We start from the raw sequence: 14,823 nt of genomic DNA, 5'->3' as shown, positions 1-14,823 counted from the left end.
GCCTGCCATCATCGGGCAAGGGACCGCTCCAGAGCAGGCACTGAACTTCAATCGGCCTATGTGACGTCCAAAGAGTTTTGATTTCTCAGCAGTGATGAGGGGGTAAAAAGGAGACCCCTGTGGGAGACAGGCAGCCCCAGCCTGCCTTTGAATATTTCTCCGTTTACCGCATGTCAGTTCTCGGTGTTGGAGACGCACAGAAGAGAGACGTAGGGGGGTGGCTGTGGTGAATTTTTCATAAGCAAAAAGAAAAAAAAAAAAAAAAGAGAGAAGGGCCCCCACAGTCCCATGGGATTAGGTTTGGATGCTGTCATATGAATGCAGACTTTGTCATTCTGTGACGCTGTCATTGAGCCAGTTTACAATTACAACTGTTTTTCAAGCAAAGTTTTGGTTATGTGCTGGTGCGTTTTACTTGATGAGAGAAAAACATGTCAGGTAACTTTAGTTTTCGTCGTAGTTTAGTAAGGACAGACGGAGAAGTTGCAACTATCAGTGTTCTCTCCAGCTTACTCTCTCTCAAACACACCCCTTCTCCCTGCGATGGAGGGATGTTGAAGAGCAGTGGAACCTCAGAAGACTCATCCTCACTTTGTTCTATTATTCACCATCTCTGGCTTCAGAACTCTCTAGGATCTCCATGGGGTTACACTCTCTATCCTGATGGAAAGACTCATGTGCCGCTGAGAGCCTGTTTACTCCCCGGCCCCGGCCTCACGGTCCACTGGAGTATACAACCAGTCCCTTCACTTCCATGCTCACATCAGGGCCATCAAAAATAAATCAAAAACAGACTGGTGCAAGCCATTTGTTAATCTCATGTTCGCTGGCGCTTTTTGAAACCATTTGATGAATCAAAAAGCGACATTTCGGAGATTGGCAGCCCTCTTAAATCTACCAGCGATGATGACGTTCCGGCTAACGTCACAGAAACAATTTACCCTGCTTCACACCATCTTCCTTTTGTTCTTTTCAGTCAGCACAGATCTTTACATCTTCACCCCATATGATACAATATGATCCCCTCTCAGAATGCTCATTTGTACCAGCATAAATAGTTATTTGAAAGATAAAAGCAAACATGTTTGTTTTTTGTTTGTGTTTTTTCGTCTTCTCAACTCCCCAAAGGCATTTATGAGCACTTTGGTAATAAGGACCAGAGAAGGATTTAGCTGGAGAAGAGGAGCAGAGGATGCTTTGATGTACTCTTAGATTAAGTGAAGTCTACAGCGATGTCTACAAAAATACATGCTGCGTACACATTGAGCTCGGCTAGACAGATTCCTCTCTGCTGGCCCTTCCTCTCTGGTCCCAAACCACCGCAGCATGAAAGACAGACTGTATGCTCCATGGTAGCAGGAGACTTGTATGGACCTTGTCGACAGCTTCAGATGAACAATTCCCTACAGAAACACAAACTGGGGAGATTTTTTTTTTTTTTTTTTTTTACACCAACTTGTTTTTTTCCCCAACCCAGAAATTTCCCCCAACAAAAAAATCTAAACTTTTAAAAGACTGGGTTCAGAGTTGCTTTGATTTTTGATACATTGCTCTGCTTAAAAGAGATTTAGCAACTAGGCAATGCTCAGAAGACGAGCATTGCCCAAGCGACTCGACACAGTGCCAATGCTTGAGTCAGAGGAAGACAGAACAGGAGGAAAAAAAAGAGAATGATTTTGTAACTTGTTATGAAACAGTCGGCATTTTCAATTCTAAGATTTATCTTAAATTTTAAACATTGGTTTCAGTGTGATGAGCTATTCAGCCAGAGGCTACGAAAAGTCTAAAATCTAACCTTTTCATATTTTATGTATTCTAATCACTTGCAAACTAGTTAGTAAGCAGAAAGCGAGAAGAGCCGGCCAGTGGATTTGGTGAGGATGTGTGGTTCTTAGTAATAATATACAGTAAGCAGGTTTACAAATCAGCAAGCAGGCATTTTCTTAAGAAAACATTCCTTGGCACAGTGTGACTGCTATGATTCCCTCTATGCCGTGCAATTTGTATTTGTTTAGGGTGTTAATGAAAGGTTGCATGAATAATTTAACATAAACAAAGCATGTGATTCCAAATTAACTGCAGCTCTGCAAACACATGAAGCAGCCCCACTGTTTGTGGTAGAGATTCTGGTGATCTGATGCTGACCTCTACTGGACGGCTCTGCTGCTGAATGTATGATTGTTACCAGAACAGCTTCACAATAACCACCACATGCTGTTCGTACTACTATAAATATATGAAAATCTCATGTTGTGATTACATTTTAGTTAATGATTTATTGGTATTTATTTTATGACAGTTAATTATACTTGTATCATAATTGTACATGTAAACAAAACCAACCATCATCTTATTATAGTCCAATTTATACTGTATTTTTGACAATGATACTGATATCGATATTTTAGAGTTTAGAAAATCAAAGAAGCACCTCAACCCCCATCATCAAATTTATGCTTTTCTGATGATGGCTTGATCACTGGATGATGTAATTATCCTATAGGATGCCTTGTATGATGTGTGAAAATGTATATAAAGTTGTTTTCAACACATTATTCCTGTTTGGCCCTTGATGAAGGCATAAACTAAAACATTTGATTGCAATGATTGAGATTATGAAAGTCTGTGTATGATCCTCCTCCTTTAAGCTGTTTAGAAAATCACCTAATGATATAGCAACAAACATTTCTGAGGATCCCTTAAATTTATCAATTCATTGTAACCAAAGTATTTACTGACAGGTACATTGTACAGTTGAAAAATAAACTTTTTAGTATTTTCTGGTAGATTAACTATCTACTGTTTCTACATTATCCTAAACATATATTTGGCATTTCTGTACTACAGTTTCTTGTTTCTTATTGTATGACATATATGCCACTGCAATTTATCTCCAATAAGTTAATATTGGCATATAGCTGTACTTTATATTCACAGTTGTATTCACTTATTAGTTTTTACAAAGTCTTTGTGTACAATTTTATGCTGTGCTTTCCAGTGTGGCTACAACTATCAATTCTTATGAATTATACAGGTTATTTTCTTGATTAATCAATTATAAAATATTGCTTTTTTTAATTAAATATAAAAATAAGAAAAAAATGAAAAATGGCCAAGTTGTCATCTTCAAATGTCTTGTTTTGTTGGACCAATAGTGCAAGACCCAAAGATTTTCAATTTACAACAGAGGAAAGCAGCAACTCTTCACATTTGAGAAACTAGAATCAGCAAATTTGTCTAATTACTAAAATGGTTAATCGGTTATCAAAAAAGTTTCTGATTACTTTCAATCAGCTAATCATTTCAGCTGTACTTTCCGGTAAATTCCAAATGATGAAGTATTTATGTGTGAGTTGATGAACACTCTAAGAGTCTAAGAGCTTTGTCACTTCAATGCAATGTCAGTTAAATATTAAAATTAATTTATTAACCTCCCTTCCTACCATTTACATACAAAACAGGCCCTTGCTTCCAATCATAATAAACTTAAGTGATTCATTCCCCTCTCTCACTCTCACTGAAACACACACACACACACACGCACACACACACAACTGTAGTGTCCATTTGCCCCAAACCTCCAACTCTATTCACAACAAAACGAACCTCTTCCCTTTTGTGCCGCCCTACAAGTTGAGGAAGGCCCACTTCCCTTTTCCTCCCAAGTTTTAAAGTCCCCCCACATGCACCCACCCACCACACTGCCAACCCACCCAGCTCAATTAACACTGCGGGTCCAAGGGTGTGAATTATTTAGAGATGAATTATTAATAAATAATAACAAAGGGGCTCGGGGGAGACGCGGCCCGGTCAATTAGGAGAGAAGGGAAAAGTGAAGATGAGCAGTGGGGGGTTGGAGGCAGGGGATCTGCAGCTGATCTGATCTGCGCCTCATCATTATCACCACCCGTCAGACACAATTACCTCAGCTCTGCGCTCTCAAGCACTTCAAACAACAGCCTTACACTTTCTACTGCCTCTGCTCAGCTAACACACACACACACACACACATAAAAATGCACAATACACATTCTCAGCTATATCACAGGTTTGGATATTAATCTATGTTGTAACGTGGGCACATAAAAAAATACAAATTTGTGAAAGGCAGGTATCCGATAAAACTGTATATAAGGACACCTCAAAAAAAAAGTTCAGGTCAACACAGACAAACTGAAATTTTGACCTGATGAAAAGTCCGTCCTATACTTGCTGAGACATTTCACTCAAAGCCACAAATGTCAACTTCATGATGGCACCAGAGAAAAACATCAGGGGATCAACAAAGTCAGAATGACTCATCATCCAGAAACCATGAATGCTTTCACCAAAATGTTGTGCTGATCCATCATGTGGATGTTGAGATATTTCACAGGATAAGTGAAAACCCTCACCTGCTGGTGTCACTAGAAGACAAGTCAGGTGATCACCTAAGTCATTAGGATCCGTCCTCTGGGCATCATGGATATCTGTACAAAATTTCATGGCAATCCATCCAATAGTTGCCAAGATATTTCACTAAAGGCAAAAAAGTTCACCTGATGGTGGCACCAGAGGAAAAGTCAGGGGATCAACGGTACGATTCATCCTCTGGGAATCATGAATGTCTGAACAAAATGTCATGTCAATCAGTCCAATAGGTGTTGTGATTTTCAGTTTTTCACCAATGTGGTGGACTGACAGATCGACTGACAGGTCGACAATGCCATCCATAGAGCCATGTCGCTAGCATTGCTAAAAAATGGATGGCTACTATCCAAATACCACAGGAGACCTCATCCTGTACTGTTGTTGAGACATCTGATGAGGTGACTTTGAACACACTAAGTAACATACTGTAGGTACAGTATACTGTAGGTGAACATGTATATGAGTATTACAGCATTTTGTATTTCTCTCTATGTGTTTCATCCTGTCTAATTACCTAAGATGGATTTGACTTGTCATGGTTCATCTATAATTTTTCACATGCCTTTGATATTCAGCCTGCAGATGTTAAAAATTCATGGTTAACTCGTCTCTGAGCCTGTGTCTGTCTGTGTGAGTAGCACAATCTCATAACATTAAATCCAGGAGGTTGGATTTAATCTGATATGTAGAGCTGCAACAATTAGTTGAATAATCGATTAGTCGATCAACAGGAAAGTAATCGGCAACTATTTTGATAATTAACCATTTTAGTCTTTTTTAAGCAAAAATGCAGAAAATGTGCTGCTTTCAACTTCTCAGATGTGATGATTCAATGCTTTTCTTTGTGATAAATGACAGTAAACTGAATATCTTTGGGTTTTGGACTGTTGATTGGACAAAACAAAATATTTGAAGACTTCACCTTTGACTCCTTTGAAATTGTAACATGAATATTTCACTATTTACTGATGCTTTATTGACCAAGAAATTAATCAACAAATCAAGAGAATAATCAGCAGATAATGAAAATAATTGTTAGCTGCAGTCCTAGTGATATGCAGATAAAATTCCATGAAGTGTTTGTCAAAACTGGTATTTGAAATATTATGACTAAAATTCAAAACTTAAATTAGTTTGAAACACATCATCCTTTTGTAGCTTGTAATATATTTGGAGCTCACAACATGCTCCTTAAGATGTAAGATATGTTTTGACAATGAGCTGTGTGTATGTGTGTGATATCAATAAAGCATGACTGTTACTACACAGTCACTTGGTCAACCTGGTATTTCAGGTATTGTTACATCATTTCAATGTCACTAAAATATATCATTTGCCGAACGTGTGACTGTTTGATACCACAAGATGGTGCCAGATATCCACAAGGTGCAAGTCGTATTACGAGAGTACTGTAGGGCTGCTCTTTCAACCTTTCCACTAATTTAAACCACAAAACTTCAAAAATATGGCTTTATACTATATTTTGATTTTATCTTATATATGTGTGTTCAGTACCTCTATAGTAGATGTACAGAGTGCTTATTTCTGTAATATCTTTCATCATTATCATTGTGCATATGATTTTGTTATGCTAATTGAAGGGCACAAGGTGGCAGTGTAATCACAAGTTCATGAGGGTGAGGCTTGTGCCATTAAAAATAATTGATGTATTAATTTAGCAGATTAAGGATTGTCTGTTGAACAATAAAGGCCAACCACATGATAAAGGGAAAATGACAAACTCACCAATCAAGCTGTTTGTCTCAGTCTGCTGTCAATCCCAGCAACCCAGGGAGTCCATAAAGCTGTAAAGACATCCAACCTGCAATATAGATATTTGATTCTTAATCTTTATAATCCATTTAGAATTATAATTTGATTGACACTTAAGTCTACAGAAAAACCATACACAGTGAAATAATTTAGATTTAAAGAGTTCTGTCATCACAGATATAGATTTACTGCATGCATCACCTTGCTATTCAATAATTAACTTGCACATAAATCTCTGTGCAAGCAGATTTTGTTATTCAAGTATAGCTTTTCTCATTGGCCTAAAGCTCACTAGCCAACTCATTAGAAAAAGAAACTTGGCACACTTCCCAAAAATAACTTTGGCTGGACAGCTGAACGCAGTCTTACTCAGTCAGCCTGTGGCCAATATGAGGATAAATCTGGCATGGGGGTGATGGATAATGGCTGACCAGAAAAAAGAAAAACAACAGTAACTGGGCAGAACATCTTGTCTGCAGTTTCATTAGTTTGTCTCTATCAAGGCTAGCTTGCATGTGGTGACTGACGCTCATTAATACTAATAAGACACTGTTGTTTAGACATTATTTTGTTATATACTCACTTTTCCCTTTAAATAAAAAATGATACACAAATGTAAGTTTGTAAAAGAATTGGTTAGTTTCCAAAAAGAAAAAATCTAACCTCCCTGCCAGGAGAGTATTGATTGCATCCAGCCTTTCATTCATCGCTCTCCTTCTTCGTCTCTCTGGGAGTATTGATGACTTTCAGCAGCTTTACAGGACTCAGTACACTGGTCTGTGGAGTATGGCATAAGGACAGAAATCAGACAAGTGAACAACAGCTCTTATGAATTATCACCCTCACCTTTGTTTTAGAGAGGTATTTTTTTTAGCCTAGGTAGACTCAGAGGAATATTCTTATTATAGTCTTACTTTGCACCAGTGCATTGTGGTACAACTACTCCTTTCGGTCCCTTATGAGGGTTTACAGAAACACAGGTTTACAAATAATTACTTCCCAAAACAACATACATTAATAACAATAGATTATATTGCAGTATTCTGTATGTATGATAAGTTACACAAAAGTATACATAATTATGTGTACAAGAGTGTATTATCTTAAATGTCCACTGTATGATGACTGGTCATACTTTGGAATAAGACATTAGCAAATTACTCCTTTATTGATCACACAGCTGAGAGTTCATTGATTAGTGTGGAGGCAAAGAACTAATAAGTCTATACCCATGAATCAGGGAAGGTTTGTATAAAAAAATTCAAGTCACCAATCAGACTGACTAAATGTAATGATGCATACACTCTCTGCTAATGAAAATATTTGTTTGCATGCTATAATCAATTTCAAATCATTTGAAAACTTTTTTCTCCATCTCTCATACGCTTAAATCATACACATAAGCACAGATACAGGCACTTACATCTTAGTACAATCAATCAAATATTTAAATAGTTATACAAGTAAAATAATAGTTATACAAGAAAGCTTCATTAATACACAGATGATGTTTTGGACTTTGTGTAACAATCAATTCAGCTCCTTTTGACACACACTTAGAGATAAATTTTACTCTATGAACTCATTCTTGAGTGTTAAGTACGGTAAGGTCAGTCTAGTTCCTCCAAGGTGAGGTCCAGGGACCAATAGGGGTCTTTGAGGGAGGAATAGTTACTTTTCTTTAACATATGATCTGCAGTAGGACCATAAAACAATGACTCATGAATGTTTTGATCACAGAGATCACTTTCCCATTGAGTGATGTAAGTCTCCATCTAAATCATATCAGCATCTTCAGATTTAGGTCCCATGGACAACTTTTTTTTGAGATATTATACTTTGTTGTGTCTTGCACGTTTTTAATTTCAAAAGGGCCCCAAAACAAAGCATAAGACGTTACTGTCTGACAGGTTTTAGTATAAAGCTTGTGAACAGCAGTTATCAGACAAGAGACTGAGAAGTGAACTTGGCAAGAAAGAAGCCAAAATCTTTTTCTTTGTCTGTTTTTTATGTTCTATAAAGATGCTTCTAGGACTTATTGTTTTGGTTTCACAGTCCACAACTTTCTTTTTGGTTCTGTCTTAATAGTCTCATCAACCTTATTTCCAGCAGCAGACAAAGTGATCGACAAGCTGGTGAACACAGTGGAGCATTTAGCAGCTAAAAATATTCAACCTTGGAAGTTGGTGGAGACCACAACAGAGCTAAAAGGTGAATACATTTTCTACTGACATTCATTCATCAAGTTGCCAGAAACACTCAAAATGAATACCGTGTTGCTCTGTCTGCTGGATGTGTATTTGTTTGCTAACATGTCTGCCACAACTAACGTTACTTTACTAGGTGATAATATGTCAGTTGTTTTTTCTCCTTTTAATACAGACCCTAGTTGGCCAAAAAATCCATTAGGCCTCTCAAGCCTCTAAATTCAACTGATTTCATCGTGAAGTGGAAACAGTGTAGTCTATCTTACCATGTTTTTCTGTTTGGCTAGTGAATCACCCATTTTAGACATCTGGTGCTAATTTTCTCAACAAATGTATATGAAAATTCAAGCTGACGTAACGTTTGAGTGCATTCAGACACAAGACACAACTTACTTTGGTTGAATGCAGGTAAATTATTTCTGTTTCTTCCCGGCTATCTGAAACGTTGCACTTGGGCCTGCTTCCACTGGCGGCTGTACTGCAATAGTATGTGCTAAATGTTGACAGTTTTCTTAAATCATGTATTTTGTGTGTTTAAACCATAGACTGTATAAAAATAATGTACGTAAACACCGTGATGTCACCCATCAGTGTGTGTAGTCGTACTTTCAAGCCTCGAGTTTGGCATTTTGACCGTTGCCATCTTAGATTTTTGGAGCCAGAAGTGATGAGAAGTGACTATATTTGGACAAAAGGGTGGAGCTGACCGTAACGCCTGGGACACACTGGATGCGTGAGCAGCACGTGTGCGTGTGTGTCGCTGAACTGCTGCGTCTCTCACGCTTGCAGCGTCCACACTGGAAGCGGTTCAGCAACGCACACGCACTGCTGAAGCTCACGCATCCAGTGTGTCCCAGACGCAACACTAGCTGATAGCTTGGTTAGCAAAGTGCATTTACAGTCTATGGTTATCTGTGATAATGCTAATGGTAATGCTAATTTTCGCTAGCGAAAAATGGGCTTAAGACCATTAAAACAAAATGTACTTACTGGAAAAACTGAACGCCCTGAACTCCTTAGAGGGTCTTTTAGTACAACCAAACACTGACCAAGACTTTTTAGGTGACCAAAATGTTACAGTTAACTTTTATGAACTGAAAACACACTGAATAACGACAGCTACGGCCATGGCTATGCCTACACTTTGTGAATCTGGGGTTATGACACGTTTACGTTAACTAATCAACGTCGTCGCCGTCATAGCGACTTGTTAATCACAGCATAGCCACGCCCTAAAGCATACCCTGCTTTATTATTAACTAGTAATTCAGACCATAACCTCATTAGAGAGTGTTTAGTGAGGTAATAAATTAAGTGAGAAGTAGGGTCATTTTCTCATAGACTTCCACACAATCAGACTTCTTTTTGGAGCCAGTGGTGTAGCCCCCAACTGGCCATTACAGAGAATGCAGGTTTAATACTCCTATAGGATTTTGATTATTTATAATCCTACAGGATTTACTATAAATAATTATAATCATATAATGCTACAGGGTTATAGGTTTGTTTGTCTTATTTAAAATCTTATATACTTTTTAATTTAATTTATTGCTTCTTAAAGAAATCTGGATTGTCCTGTACCTATCATTTCTAGATATAGCATTTTTTAAATTGTGACAGACTGGCTCAGGAGTGTGATAAGAGGGGAGTCCACACTAGAGTATACTTTAAAAAAATATAATGTATTAAAAGTAAAGCTAACAAAACAAGGTGTTTAGAACAAAGTGCAAAACCAAAAATCAAGTCAAGTCAATTTAATTTATATAGCGTCAAATCACAACAGAAGTTATCTCAGGGCACTTCACATCGGTCTAGACCGTACTCTTTAATTTACAGAGACCCAACATTCCCCCATGAGCAAGCACTTGGCAACAGCAGCAAGGAAAAACTCCCCTTTAACAGGAAGAAACCTTGAGCAGAACCAAGCTCTAGGTGGGCAGCCATCTGCCTGGACTGGTTGGGTAGAGAAAGAGGGAAGGGGAGAGAGAGACACAGACAGCAACAACAATAATAACAATAACAACAACAATAATAATAGTATACGCCTAATAATAATAGCAGTAGCAGTGGGCAAAAATGACTAATAATAGCAGCAGCAATGAGGCATCAGCAGTTGGTCCGCAGCCAAAGGTCTCCTGCGAGATGACAAAGCACAAAACTACAGGGAAAATGCCAAGTTAGTAACATGCATGAATGGTACATGAATGTGTACAGATGGAGAGGGGGAGGAAGAGAGAGGAGCTCAGTGCATCATGGGAAGTCCCTCGGCAGTCTAGGCCTAGCGGCATAACTAGGGGCTGGTCCAAGACAAGCCTGGGACAGCCCTAACTGTAAGCTTTAATAAAAAGGGAAGTTTTTAGCCTAGTCTTAAACATAGAGAGGGTGTCTGCCCCCTGGACCCAAACCAGAAGATGGTTCCACAGGAGATGAGCCTGATAGCTGAAGGCTTTCCCTCCTATTCCACTTTTGGAGACTCTAGGAACCACAAGTAAGCCTGCATTCTGGGAACACAATGTTCTAGTGGGGTAATAGGGTACTATGAGCTCTTTTAGATATAACGTTGCTTGACCATTAAGGGCTTTGAAGGTGAGGAGAGCGATTTTAAATTCTATTCTGGATTTTACAGGAAGCCAGTGCAGCAAGGCTAAAATGGGAGAAATCTCTTGAAATTTTCTCTTTTTCTAGTTTTTAGTCAGTACACATGCAGCAGCATTCTGGACCAGCTGGAGTTTTTAGAGACTTGTTAGGGCAGCCTGATAATAAGAAATTGTAATAATCCAGCCTAGAAGTAACAAATGTGTGCAGTAGTTTTTCTGCATGTTTTTGAGACAGGATGTGCCTGATTTTTGCAATATTATATAAGTGAAAAAAGGCAGTTCATGAAATATGTTTTATGTGGGAGTCAGAGGACATATCCTGATCAACGATAACACCCAGATTCCTTACAGTGGTGCTGGAGGCCAGGGCAATGCCATCCAGAGTAGCTCTATCATTAGACAATGTGTTTCTAAGGTGTTTAGGGCCAAACATGATAACTTTAGTTTTGTCTGAGTTTAGTAGCAGACAACTGCAGGTCACCCAAGTCTTCATGTCCTTAAGGACTGCTTGGACTGATTGGTTTCATCTGGCTTCAGTGATATATATATGTTTGGATGTCATCTGCATAACAATGAAAATGTATGGAGTGTTTCCTAATAATATTACCTAAAGGAAGCATATATAAGGTGAATAGTACTGGTCCAAGCACAGAACCTTGTGGAACTCTGTGTCTAATTTTTGCATGCATGGAGGATTCATTGTTAACGTGTACAAACTGAAACTGATATGATAAATAGGACTTAAACCAGCTTAATGCAGTTCCTTTAATGCCATGTGATGGTCAATTGTGTCAAATGCAGCACTAAGATCTAACAAGACAAGTACAGAGATAAGTCCTTAGTCTGATGCAACTAGGAGGTCATTTGTAACTTTCACTAGTGCTGTCTCTGTGCTATGATGCGCTCAAAGTTCTTACTGAAAATCCTCAAATAAACTATTGGTATGTAGAAAGTCACACAACTGTTTGGCGACTGCTTTCTCAAGGATCTTTGGGAGAAAGAGGAAGTTAGATATAGGTCTATTGTTGGGTTAGGGTTAGGGTTAATCCTAACCCCTGAATCAAGAGTAGGTTTTTTAAGAAGAGGTTTAATTACAGCTACTTTAAAGGACTGTGGTACATAGCCTGTTAATAAAGGCAGATTGATCATATCTAGTAAAGAAGTACTAACTAAGGGTAAAACTTCCTTAGGCAGCCTAGTTGGGATGGGGTCTTAGAGACAGGTTGATGGTTTAGATGAAGAAATTGCTGAAGTTAGTTCAGGAAGGTTGATTGGAGAAAAGCAGTCCAAATATATAACAGGTTTTACAGCTGTTTCTAAGGTTCCTGTGATTGGTCATAAATGCCTGTGAAAAGAAAAGAAAAGAAAAGATGATGCAGAGTGGATGTCAGCAGGAGAACGAGAGAGAGAGTGACCACATGGACTAGCTTTTATAACTTGGCAGGCACAGAGGAACCATATTACACTGACGACCCTCCAGCCATCCACTGTCAGCAAATATCCAGAAGACAGGCTCCAAGGCAGTGGGAGAGGCGTCACATGAATAAATGTGGTATAAGCAGAAATACACTCAAACAATAAATCAGTAACCTTACTTTAATATAACAAAATCTTTACAGAAACTATAAAAAAAAATAATATCTAATACTCAATCCATCCAAAGAAAAAAAGAACATTTCAAACTCCATCTTGACACCTGGGGAGAGGTCATGAAAGAGACACATGGAGGGAATATTGGGTCTTTATTAGGCTACTACTTATTACATTAAGCAAGTTATATGGTTACCATGTAAGATATAACAGAAGTTATAGCTACTGTTTTACCATTTAGCACACCTTTGGACAGCTAATCACCGAACCAGGGAGTATTGTCAGTGGTGGACTCCAGCTGTCTGAAGGACAGGGGCGACAAAATATAAAGGGCACCTGATACAATCAATAGACCTCCATCAGCAGAGAATGATGCATGTTTGGTAAAAAGGCTACAACCCCAATTAAGACTAACATTTTATAGGGTGGTTCAGACCATACTCTTCATTTGACAATGTTTTTCTCCCATACATTGCACCCTACAGGGCACCTTTGGGACACTGTTTTTTATTCATTAAAAGGGGACTCATCATGGCATCATGTTTTCACACATGTGGGGACACCTAGAGGGCACTTAATTGTGGGGGGGGGGGGGGGGGGGGGGGAGGGTTTCATTGAAAGGGCACCCAATTCTGCACTTCAGTATTTTAGACTTAGGGTACCTAAATGGCACTTCCTTTTTTATTTATTTTTTTTCTCAGCAGAAGGGAACCCACACAGAACCTCACCTCATTACAACAGCAATTCATAGGGCAGTACATTACATCCTCTTCAGGTGCAGTGTGTAGACTTAAGTGGCATCTAGCGGAACAGACTTGGCAGCCCAATATTCATAAGTATATTTTATTTGCTATATAGTCACCTTAAAATAATGCTGCCTTCAAATGGGGTCATGTTTACCATGTTCATGATAAGAACGATATGAACACTCCCCTCTTGTGGTATTCACGACTTTGGAAGTGGAAATTTTCTGAAATCTCAGAGTTCACAAGCTGTGACGTGTAGGTCGTGGAAGTTCATTTTTTGGTGGATGGTAAGTTAATATATTGTAATTTTAGTCATATAGAGTTTTTCTTAGTAATTTTATAATACACCCAGACTCTCTAGCTATATTTAGTAATGGTTAATTTATATATATATTTATGTATGTATATATATATATATTTATATATATATATATGTCATCTTTGTCGCCTCCGCATGGCGTTGAAATACAAAGCAAGTCAACATTTCTTGGAAAGAGGCGAAGAATGACAAGAGAACAATGAGGAGTCTTTTGGTGTCCATGCAGCCTAGCAGTGTTCTCACAACTTAACCATTTGAATGCCAAGCATATCGTGTACACAACCTCCCATGTCGTAACCACAAGCTCACGAGTTCCGTTTGAAGGCAGCACACGAATCATTGTTTTTCTTGCCTTAGAATGAGCCCTTTATATCAACATATGGGGTGGGTCCTCTTCCACGGAGCCCGCCATGTTGCACAGCCATGTTTCTACAGTAGCCCAGAACAGAGAAACCAAACTTTGGCTCCAGAGAGGGCCTTTTGCGTTTTTTGTGAGTTTCGCAGCCATCTTAGCTCTCCTCCAACATACTTGGAGGGGGAGGGGGAGGGTAATTGGCTTGGGTGCAATCAACAAACTCAGCACTAGATGCCACTAAATCCTACACACTGCACCTTTAAAGGGCAATCATATTTTCTTGCTTGTGGGGGTACTTTACAGGGCATTATCGCACTTTCTTCCACTGAAAGGGCACCAATAATGGGGACACTTCATTCCAGACTGTCATATATATATGTACTATAGGGCCCTTCATCCTGATATACCCATAAGACAGGCATTCATAACTTTGGTATGTTTTCTGCTTTGTGCAGGCACCTTAGTAGGCATTTAAACATGTTTGCTCATCTGTGTGGGCACTTGTGCTGTATTTTTTGTCCTCGGGTGCTTGGTTGCAATGTCTATTTTCACTCACCAGGTCTGAACAGCAGAAGTCAGTTGTTTGAAGTTCCCTGCTGGCTGATTCATGCAAAGCAGATCAACGACAAGAAAAAAGGGGGAGACAAAAGAAGCGGAGTGCTTGTTTTGAGGAGGAAATGGTATGCAGCTCGGGCTAGGCTCTGGGCTGCGCCTCCCTCTGTCCCGCAGCCGTCGTCTCGTCTGTTGATATTTACACAGACAGCAGCCAGTTTGCGCCTGGTTTATCGGGCTCCGACGCACACGCATATCGGAAGTATCTTCACCC

The 14,823-nt window shown here is 39.0% G+C and overlaps 1 protein-coding gene across 5 annotated transcripts in view; it reads right to left on the bottom strand.

The window, feature by feature from the left end:
* lef1 (lymphoid enhancer-binding factor 1) overlaps positions 1 to 14,631 on the bottom strand; it is a 110,765-nt gene extending 96,134 nt beyond the window's left edge. The window contains exons 1-4 of one of the 5 annotated variants that reach the window (XM_042394909.1): positions 8,997 to 9,159; positions 8,784 to 8,868; positions 6,847 to 6,960; positions 6,157 to 6,232 (exon numbers count right to left, since the gene is read on the bottom strand). The gene's annotated coding sequence lies outside the window, so the exon portion shown is untranslated. The other 4 variants (XM_042394934.1, XM_042394918.1, XM_042394925.1 and 1 more) reach the window with 4 other exon arrangements.
* Positions 14,632 to 14,823: the final 192 nt, after the last annotated feature.

The sequence above is a fragment of the Thunnus maccoyii genome, chromosome 2 (genome assembly GCF_910596095.1).
Source record: "Thunnus maccoyii chromosome 2, fThuMac1.1, whole genome shotgun sequence".
Taxonomy (NCBI): domain Eukaryota; kingdom Metazoa; phylum Chordata; class Actinopteri; order Scombriformes; family Scombridae; genus Thunnus; species Thunnus maccoyii.
The sequence above is the reverse complement of the archived record's forward strand: the minus strand, read 5'-3'. Positions and strand labels throughout refer to the sequence as shown.